Here is an 11,241-nt window from a genome sequence, read left to right as displayed (position 1 = left end):
CTGCGGAGTTCCTTTTTGGTCGGTTCATTCTGTCAGGTTCTTGGTAAGGGAGGAACTCAGGTGCAGACAGGGATTCTCAAACAAAGGGTTTATTAAATACAAAAAGGGGAAAACAAAACCCACGAGGGGGAAAACAATAGCTAGGGAAAAGACTAAATAACCAAACAAGACTGGGCAGACAAGATCAAGACACAAAACACCAACTATAAACAAACACTCACGGTATACAAAGACTTCTTGAGGAACAATCACAAGTGATGAACACAAGTACAAATCTCAATGACAATGAACCGACGCAAGACAGAGCACACTAGGAGATCTAAATAGGGGGAACAATCAAGACACGACAGGTGGCACAGATGGGACAATCAAGACATGACTAGGTTAACAAGGGGGGCGGGGCAAGGGAACGAGACAACACAAGCACATGGCCCAAAGACAAGGCCATGCGCTTGTACACAAAACAAGGGTCTGTCATGATCCTGCCTCAAGACTAGGAAAAATCAAGGACACGAGGGCAGGATCATGACAAGCTCATAAACTGGATCAATTAATTTACTGGAATTATCAGAATTTTATATAATAACATTCATTTTAGTTTGTTATCATGTAATTTAAAATAGAAATAAAAGCTTGAAACGAACTACATTAAATTTTAAAGCATTTACTTTTTTTCAGTTATTTTGGAGGATTACAGTTCCAGTACACTATTATTATATAAAGAAAAGGGTGAGTAATAAATAATAAAAAAGGAAATTTACAAGCTCATACCACCCAACAAGGTTGAGATCACGGATTATGCCATGGCATGAAAGCAAGTGCCACACAAGTGCCAAACATGAGATATTCACTGCGCTAAAGCCCACCTTGAATGGAAAGGCACAAGGACGGGGTCTCTTTAAAGAGGAGAAATATCTACTTAGCCCTTTTCATCTACAGCCCACAGTGGGGAGGTGAAGATCAATCAAATGCATTTTCAGAAATGTCAACTCCCCGTCTTCCTCCAGCTCACTGTACTGTAAACAGAAGGGCCTCTATTCACTGAAAATTGCTGCTGTTAATTATAAAGCCCATTAGGTTGGGACGCAGTCGATAGAATCCCGCTATAACAAACTAGAGCTTGTTTTTTTTTTCCAAAACTCATTCCGGCAACCCTTCACAAACAACCTCTGTCCGTGCGCTGTTAATCACCTCCACGTTGCCACGGCGACATTAGTTCTGAAGACAGTTCTGTCAATTAAACAGCATTCAACAGAAAACAAACAGCCAATCAGGGATAATGTGCAGCATGGCCATTATGGCAATAATATTTATCTGGAGATGACGAATTTGGAGAAAAAATGACAGAGACATCCAGGTGATATACGGATCTGGTATTTATATATGGAAATTAAAGGACTGGAGGCATTTCTTTATTTTTCTTAACCAAACAAAAACAAAAAAAAAAGAGTCCATTTTGTAGAAAGGTGCCAAGACATTATGAATGGATTATAAAATACAATATTCATTAAGTGATAGTGAGATTTTTATTCTCTCTTATGGGAAAAATGTTCATATAGATCTTGGTAACAGTAAATCAAAACTAGAGTTGTCAATATTTGATGTGTGAATTTGTTCATATAATTTATTATAATAAAATATTAATATGTTGGTGAGAAAATAATCTAAACAAAAATAACTTAAAGAGTAACCTTTGGCAAGTGTTTTTTTTTTTTTTGAACATTACAATTAAAAAGTTACTATAAATGTCCATATATTGTAGAATATAATGCTTCATCTGTCACTAAATATACATCTAGCAATTGCTTACAGTCTACATAATTAGATTTTGCAGTTTTTGTTTGTTTTCTATTTCACCTACACTATTAAAGGGTCTGGGCATAATTAAATGTACAGGCTAGATTTTCAATTATTTTCTTTAAAAGCAATTCTGCTAACTTAACATGCTAAATTGTCAAACCAAATCAAAACATATGGAATTAAAGCAACTTCACGAAAGTATTTACCCTGAAATATCAGTTTCAAGTCCGCTGGATGCATCATTATCTGTGATATATGTGATTTTGTGTTTTATAGTTGTTGATCTGAGGTATTTAGCCCAGTTGTGCCATGAACCAGCCTGAAAAGGATTTATTCAGGTAGCACTGATATAAGCCAAATTTCATGATATCAATAGTAAAACCATAATACTGGGACACTTCCTGATGTAAAAATAAGAAACACTGAGAGATGAATGAAATTTGTTGCATAATAACTATGGATGTGCATCTACCTTCCAAACAGATCATTGCAGGGCCTTAAAAATAGCACAGCTGTCTGTTCCAAACTAAAGCTGTCACCACAGATTCTCTCTAAAAACAGACCTGTAAGCAAAAGAAAAACAGAAAATATACATGATTTATAAGCACCTTTAATCTATAAGTGACTTCCTCATGAATCATTTCATTGTATTCTGTGTGTTTCTCTATTCTGTCCCGGTGGAGAGACAGCAGTAATCAACAGAGCCCTATAGAGCAGCAGTGCTCTTACCTCCCATGTGGAAAACAAAGTGCCAATCCTAATAAGTAATGGTGCAGCTATGGCAACTGCGTTTGGCTGCTGGTGTTCGGACTCCATTCCTTCAAACGCTCACAGCTAGGAGGTGCATTATGGGATGTGTTTTCTTCAATGTCTGGACCGCCTATGAGTTAAAGGCTTCCACAGTGATTGCAGCACAACCGCCCAAGCCCTGTGTGTTGATGTTGTAATCGCAGTGCAGACAGCCAGTCACGCTGGGGACTATAGATGTGGACAATGTCAGGCCAGGCTAAATAATGGCCCCTACATTAGCCTTAGCTCTCAGCATATGCCCAAAAAAAACACTTTCCCTCTCATGTTTTTGGAGCACCTCTCGCCAGTCTGCTAACTGGACATGGATGAAAGCAGTAAGGGAAAGTAGTGACTTATATTTAGTTTCCGGGTATGAGGAAAAAGGGAAGGCTTTCTTTTTCCTCAGAGATGTGTCACTGTCATTCTTACTCTCTCTCTCCATCAGTCTTATTCCTACATTCACAAAATGTATTACACAACAGTGGTTGAAGATTTGATTGAAGCTGCTCTGGATGCTGAGCGTGAAGAATGGTGGGTCCTGTGTATTTAGACTCTGAAGGTAAGAAAGGCAGTGCCTCCTATAAATACAAATAAAAAATAATATTAATATAACTACAAAAACATAAAAAATAATATATCAAAATACTGATAAAACATCTGGTGAAAGCCTTGCTGTAATTGGCTAATTAGGCTGTTAATGCAATAACGCACAACTACCATCAGAGTCTGATTAATGGCTCTTATGAACTGGTTCTTCAAGTGAATCAAAAACATTAATCACCACCAATGGAGCCTGATTCATGAACAGATGACTCTTTGTTAATCAAGAACATAAACCCAGTGTAGTTCCAGTGTAGTTTGATTCGTGAATGAAACCCTCTAATGGGTCCTTTTCGGTGAATCAAAAATTATTGCCCTAACAGCAGTGTTATTCACAAACAACTCTTAAACCAGTATGAATCAGTCTGATGAATTCTTTACTGAACTGAATCCACAAAGGCTCCGTTTCCCAAAAACATCACAATCCTACGTAGATCTACTTAGGTTTACAATGCTTTTTGGAAATGCATCCCAGAGTGGTTAATGAATCGACATTAGTTATGAACATTTGTGGTTAAAAGGTATATTATTATCATTTTGTATTTATTTTTTGTAAATTGACCGATCATTTCGTTAGATAAGACTTTTTTTCTCGGCTGGGATCGTGTAGAGCAGTGTTGGGCCAAACTAATTACTAAGTGATTAGTTATTGTAATTCAATTACTGTTACTTCTTATGTAATTTAACTTAACACTGTGTTTAGACTGCAGAACATTTATACACAATACTATAGTGGATTTAACATCAAAATTTTAAGTTTACCCTAAAAATGCATGTTTTTTATGTACCCTTCCCAGTTTAAATACTTTGATGAGTTAATAAGAATATTGGTAACACTTTAGTGTCCAATTCTCACTATTAATTTGGTTATTAGCATGAATATTACTGGGATATTGGCTGTTTATTATTACTTAAAAAGCACTTATTAATATCTTATTCTGCAAGACCTTCATCTAAATCCTTAATCCTACCCAATTCTTAAACGTAACAACTACTTCACTAATTGGGAGGCAAAAGTTTTAGTTAATAATTAATTAATAGCAAAAATTGGACCCTAATCTAAAGTGTAATAATAGTAATAATTTATGTAGTTACTTGAAAGAATTAAAAATAACTGTTTCATGTCTATCCTTGTATCACTAACTTGTAAAGGTATAGGATTTAAGTAGTAATTAGTAATAAGTTATTAAATACTTTTTTGAGAGAGTAATTTGTACAGTAATTTAATTACACCATTGAAGATGTAATTAGTAACTTACTTTTTAGAGTAACTACCCAACACTGGTGTAGAGCACTTTGAAACAGCAATTTGGACCCCATTGGGTCCCATTGAAGTCCACTATATAGAGAGAAACTTTAGAATTATTTCCTCAGAAACCTTAATTTATTTGCGACTGAAGCATGAAAGCATGTTGGATGACATGGGGGCGAGTAAATTATCAGTAAATGTATGAACTAATCTTTTAAAAACACACATTTAAAACATTTCACATGCTGTGAATGTCTTTAAAATGAGGTGGAACTGCAGCATACATTTATACTGGACAAAAAAAAAACAAAACACGCATGCAGAGAAGAAACTTTGCCTCTTCAATTCAGAAGATCAACAAACAGCACTGCTTAGGTTGATATCAGGTTTTAACAGTATCCACTCTCCCATCCCACAATCACGACTGCGCGGAAGGGTTTTACATATGACTCAAAGCACAAGCACACAGGGGTCTCTTTCTCCTTTGAGCTGAGGTTTCCGAATTTGAATACTTCTCTCCCTGCAGTGATGACTACACCCCTATGCAAAGACCAGACAAAATATCTTCAAAGTGGTTTTGCCGAATTTACCACAGAGCACGATCTCCGTTTACCTGCGCTCTACATTTATCAAGAAGCTTTCAGCACATTCGGATTTCAAAAGGAGTGACTCAACAGTGCCGTGTAGTATGAAATCCTGTTGGAAAACAATGCTGCATTCAGCAGGAAACATATTTATGCATGTACTGATGCAATGCTTAAAGTTGAATGAGACACACAGCGTGGCGATATAAAATGGAACAAAGAGTAATATAAAATAGAACAAAGTTCTGTGCAGATGCTCAAACTTCTTATTTTCATGTTGAAATCTGAAAGAACTTCAAATTGATAGCAAAGACCCCTTGACTCCTGCGAAGCCTTAAATATGTATGTATCCTATTTAAGAATTTAGCAGCACCATTCAAAAAATTCAGACTCCTGCACTCTCTGTCTCAGTAACATTCCTCCTCACCCTTGACACCACTGATACACACACAGACGTTATTCTACAAGTCCATTACCACTAAAACTAGTGACGATGTCTCACTCCCCTAATGTAACCCTGCTCATCCGTAAAATTATGTTTTACATAAAGGACCCAACTGAATGTGTGGCCAACCCGAAATATCCACAACAGCCACTCTCTCAAATGCTGCTAGTTAACTAATGCTCCCTCTGGTTTAATTATTCTATTTAAAGGCACTGACTTTAAGGAGGGCTGTTTTTTGGGGATCTAGTTTGCGTGCATGTGTGCTTGAGACAGCCAATTAATTCAGCTCTAGGAAAACGGGTGAGGAGACAGTGACTTCCAGGCAGTATTAGTCATGCGGCGTGGCACAGAACGCCAGTCATTGGGGAAGCTCTCATGCATTTTAAAGGTGATGGTGGAGATGTGCTCCTCATCTCTGCCTCCTGGCTGCGGTCCTGTCCTGTCCATGCCTTCTCTCGTAGTAACACACCAGGGCCCAGCATGCTATCGCTTCGCTGCTTAGATTTGTGCAACTGCTATGTTTGAAAAGTTCAGATAAGATGAAAGTGTTTTCTTTCAACTCCACTATCAGAGGAATATTTTGAGAAATTCTAATTCATTATTTACTTAGCCTCACTGTTGGTCTATCAAGGATTTGCACAATTCTGAATGACAATAAATGTCATTGCTAAATTCCTGAATTTCAATTGAAATTAAACTGAGGTAAGAAAACAGAATGCAGATTGCAATTCATACCCGAAAGTAAAATTAATTATTATAAAAAAAAATTTTTTAGAAAATCAAATACATTTATTTAATGACAATACGTGTAATTTCTCATTGAAAAGGTAAGGTTTTCATATCTATCTATTTATACACACACACACACACACACACATACATACATATATATATATATATACATTTATAACATTTGTAAATTAAATTAAACTTAATACAATTTTAATATATATATTTAATTTAGTTTCATTTAATTTAAAAATGTAATATTATATATATATAAAATTCCAGAGTTCCAAATAGTTATATATCTCAGCCAAATATTGTACTATCCTAACAGATTATACATCGATGGAATGTCAATTTTAAAAGATTTACCCTTATGACTGATTTTGTGGTCCAGGGTCACAGACAGACAGACAGACAGATATCTGTGTATGTGGCTTTATGAAAATGAAAATAAAACCATAAAAGTGCCCTATTCAACTTGTGCACTATTTTCCAATTTTTTTAATCCATATGATAGCATTTTAGGGTGAAGAAGAGAGTGAAATTTAAATAAATTTTAGATCCTTTTGTGTTCCTTAGAATGAAAACAACAACATGTGGGTTTAAAAAGACAAGATGGTGGGTAAATAATTCATCAACATGTACCATCACTGGGTAGTCATGCACAATAACACACACACACACACACACAAAGACACTGTGCAATCACAATCATGCCATGGGTCATTTCACTACTATAGGGAACATAAAGCAAACAGCTGAGTTAAAATTAAATGTCCAATCACTCAGATTTGTTGTGTTTCAGCAGCAGTGTGCGCTGCCCGTAAGGATGAAAACATCGGTAGTTAAATAAGACGGAAGGAGTGATAAGAGACTACAGCTACACGGAGCTGTCTTTGGCCTTGCAGAAGTGTTATGAGTAATTAAGACTCGGTTGGAAGTGGTTTTGGACCACTAGAGGACTGTAACTGTATACTTATTGTTATCGACTTCTCTGCAGCTGCCAAAAGGTTACGCGCGTTACACAGTACAGAAGATGATCAAGAGCAATAAGACACTTGAAGATGAGTTCTGCATTTCTCAGCATAAGCCTCATAAATAAAGATTAATGAAAAAATGTGAGGCATCTTCTCATCATAGATTCATTTTTAAGGAGGGTTTTAGAATAGGCCCTCACTTATGAATCAAAAGTGTCTCTTGTTTCTTACAAATATCACTGAGTGCTTCATTGTAATGCCTACGCTTACTTTATCAACACATTGTGCGCTTTATGAACACAAATGAAGCAGGGTATTCACTAGCCACTTAGTTGTTGTCGGTGCTCTTAAAAGTGTTTCGTAAGCCTATAGTAGATTTATTGCAATTTAATGCATTTAATGAACATAGCCAGTTGTCTTGATTTACTGGTCGTGACAAACAACAAAGTAGCAAATCATGATGTTAAACATTCACTTACACACACACAAACTGCCTTGGAACCTTTTGTAAATAGGTATGCAGTAGCTACACTTAGTAGACAAAAAGGTCCAAAAGCCTTTTCAAAAGGTACACTATTGTACTAATATGTACACTTTGGGTACTAATATGTACCTTTAAGGTACCAATATGGACTTTTAGGTAAAAGGTGTGCCTTTTGAAAAGGTACAACCCCAGTGACAGCTTTTGTACCTTTTGTTCAGAGGCTTTTTTCTAAGCCTGTGTTTAGAATGAAGTAAAAAAAAAAACTATTAAACATCTTTTTTCTATGCCTATTTATCTGTATGACTATATCCACCTTATTTTTCAACGTTGAAGTAAGCTATTTTCTGTGAATGTGCGCGACTTCTGATTTATTAGCCACTATAAATAACTAGAAGAATAACAAAGGGCAATAAATTGTGAAAACTAATTGTGCTACGAACAAGTATGCAAATAGTTAGCAAATAGCATTCAGCATAAAGGCCAGCTTTTGTGCAGCTGGAATAATTGGAAACAGATAACACCTGAATCCTCGCACATTTTATTTACAGATGGCCGCACCTGCCTTACGGTACCTTAAAATTATGGTAGATACTCACATAATTGCAGTATATTTCATATATTTCCTTCTCAGATGCGTTCTGTGATTTTTATAGATTTTCTGAGATTTTTCTCAACTGCTTTGTCTCATTTATTTGTTTGTTTGTTTTCTTTTTGCTCAAAAATTAGTTCAGTTCTCTTAACCATTATTTCTATGAATTTATTGAAGCAAACTGCACAGTTCAGCATGCATGTAAAAGGATGTGTTTACAGTTCGCTAAAGAACTAAATGCATATGGCTTGCTGACCCTCAGTGAGAGTGAGACTGGCAACTCTCCACTTCTAAATATTCTTTCAGTGAGCCATCACATGCAAAATAATCCAAAATAATCCATTAATTTATGAATATTTCATCTATGTTATATCTATGACATGGAATGTTTGCGATGTTTGTTAAATTGAAAAATGTTGGCTTTTTTATGGCCTTACTTTGTATGAGCTACCATTCTGACTTTTCCCTGTAAACTTTTACCTAATGTTGAAATCTGTAACCTATGTAAAAAAGCTCAGTGTGATGCACAATAACCTTGAGCAAGAAGAACTTAAATATTTCTACATTGTCGATGTCAACAAAAAAGTAGTAAAAAAAATGTTCAAGTGTTGACATGGTATAAAAAATATCTAAACATTTGACCAGTGCAGCTTACATAAAAATAAAGAAATAAGAAAATCTGGCATTGGCCAATTTACTGACACAATAGGTTTTGAAATGTTTTTGGTGAGTTACTACTATTTCAGACATGCAACGCAGTTGGGATGTCCCATAAAACAGTTGCACTTACAGTTTAGAGAATGTTAACATTGTTTTTTTAAAAATGAGCCAAAGCAACTGATCCAAAGAAGCCAAAGAAACCTATACATTTATTAATGTCTATGAGCTCACATTCTCATCCATCGTGCACAGGGGCGGATCTTGGCACAAGCAGCATGTTTTCCCGCACTCCACTTTTCTTTTGCTCCTTCGCTGCAGTTTAATGGGATTGAGCCCACTCTTCATTCCACCTCCAACGTTCATCGGAAATGAATTGTGTCCCAGCGGGTGACTTCTTCCAAGCAGTACCTTGCGCTATACTATACTGCCACCCAACCCCCATTTACACTGCTGTCTGATTGCCCACTAAACATTTTCCTTAAAGTCGTAAGAATCAGAAGTTGTGACCATCTTTTCTTCCCTAATGTGATGAATATTTGAGTGAAACAGCTTCTCGGACCAGAAAAAAAACATAGGGAAGGACTTGATTTTGTCCATCTGGAATTTATTAGATTGTTGTCACTGACAATTGTGATTTCTTGGTGCAGATTGTGTTTTCAAGTACTTTTTAAATCCTTGTTTCTATTCAAAGTCCAAAGAGGCTTGTTAGTTAGTCAAGTGCTCACAAATTTTGCAGCTCGGGTGAAGGTTGGGAGTTCTTTCTACCATGGGACAATGAGATTTGGCCTTGTGGGCTTGTAGCATGCTGTGATTTCGCCTCCAAACAATAAGAGAACATAAATCTTTACGGGAGGGCTTGTATTATTCCATGTTCATTTATGCTCATTCGAAAGTTAATTCTAAAGAAAGAAAGAATAAATCGATAGACATAGAGTTCAGTGCTATCAAACCTTCTAATCGTGCTAATCGCTCTAATTCATTAGCAACAAGTGTGCAAGGTCATAGAAAGCTTTGAGTGAAAGTCCAGGGATGTAGTCTCCTATTTACACTCATCAAATATGTATTTAACCTGGGTCAAATGATCTAAGACTCATGAATCAAAGTCTGCAGTTGAGGCATGACGGCTCCCCATAGATATAATGGCCATGTTATGATTTACAGTGTCTGTATTTAACGGGAGATATTAATTACCGGGAGTGAAGTGACAGGAACAATGGGACGAGGAGTGGGACGTCTCTGCTCTGGCGTTCTTCAACATCTCCCCCTGCAGCAAGGCTGACAGCAGCTCACTGGGCTTTACATTTGCCCTTCAGAAGCCCTCTCTCAGCCAGGAGCATCTGCAGAGAGAGAGAGGTATAGAGATGGAAACAAGAGATCAGAAAGATAAAGGGGATGATCCATGAAAGCAAAAAAGAATCTGGTTAAAAACAAAAGGGCCTTTTGAGGAACTAAAGCACCAGAGCAAGAGGGAAAAAACGAAGGATAGAGTTAAAGAGGGAACCCAAACAGTAAAGGAGGATTGAGTCAGTGCTCATGAAAGTCTTTATGAGTCCCCGTGATCCATTTTGCCATAACTCACATAAGCAATGGCTCAATGATCAGAGTGTGATTGCAAAATCATCTCTCTTGAACCAGAACCTTTCCCAAGGGGAGCACAGCCTGCCTTATACTCCCCTTCCAGCTGCCTGCAGCAACCTAAGACAGCTTAGGACAAGACCACACTGATGGAGGATGTAAACATGGTATTGAAACAAATTTAAAAAACAAGAGTCAGTCTGAAACATCCATATCCCTACAACAACCTACAATGTTTATTCCTGTTGACACACGCTGCCCAAATCGTATGAAGTTTACAGAATGTTCAGGAGAGGATATCCAGACATGGTGCATCCAGCTTCCTGTGTTTTCTCATTCCATCAGGACCTTGAAAGGAGTCTGTCACTGATTTAATCAGCAGCCTTTTTGTTGACTTTTTCTCAGAACAGGAGTTATTGATTGGTGATGACACCGCGATAAGCAAAACTGCCAGATAAATGGTGGTGAAAGACGTGCCTTTCGCAGACGCCTCACCTTCCTCTCAATCAAATACAGTGTGCCGAGAGAGACGCTTTCATGCAAACTGTGAATGTCACTTTAATGTTACTGATTAGATTGTTAAATCTCTTCTTATAATGTCTCAATTATGAGAAATGTATCTATTGTTGCATGACTTAAAGGAAATATATTTTCGAACTAAACATAGAATCAAGCTTCATTTGATATCGAATTAGTTTGCATTACAGCTAATTGCACCTCCTGTGAAACTCCACAGCAAAGCAGGTGATCTTAATGAGGT

At 36.8% G+C, this 11,241-nt stretch overlaps 1 long non-coding RNA gene across 1 annotated transcript; it reads right to left on the bottom strand.

Annotated features, from left to right (window-relative positions):
- Positions 1-2,273: 2,273 nt before the first annotated feature.
- Positions 2,274-10,228, bottom strand: LOC113114491 (uncharacterized). Its single transcript, XR_003293748.1, has 3 exons — positions 10,098-10,228; positions 2,530-3,167; positions 2,274-2,363 (listed from the first exon to the last, which is right to left on the bottom strand). It is a non-coding gene; the product is annotated as an uncharacterized LOC113114491 (long non-coding RNA).
- Positions 10,229-11,241: the final 1,013 nt, after the last annotated feature.

The sequence above is a fragment of the Carassius auratus genome, chromosome 14 (genome assembly GCF_003368295.1).
Source record: "Carassius auratus strain Wakin chromosome 14, ASM336829v1, whole genome shotgun sequence".
NCBI classification, from domain to species: domain Eukaryota; kingdom Metazoa; phylum Chordata; class Actinopteri; order Cypriniformes; family Cyprinidae; genus Carassius; species Carassius auratus.
The sequence above is the reverse complement of the archived record's forward strand: the minus strand, read 5'-3'. Positions and strand labels throughout refer to the sequence as shown.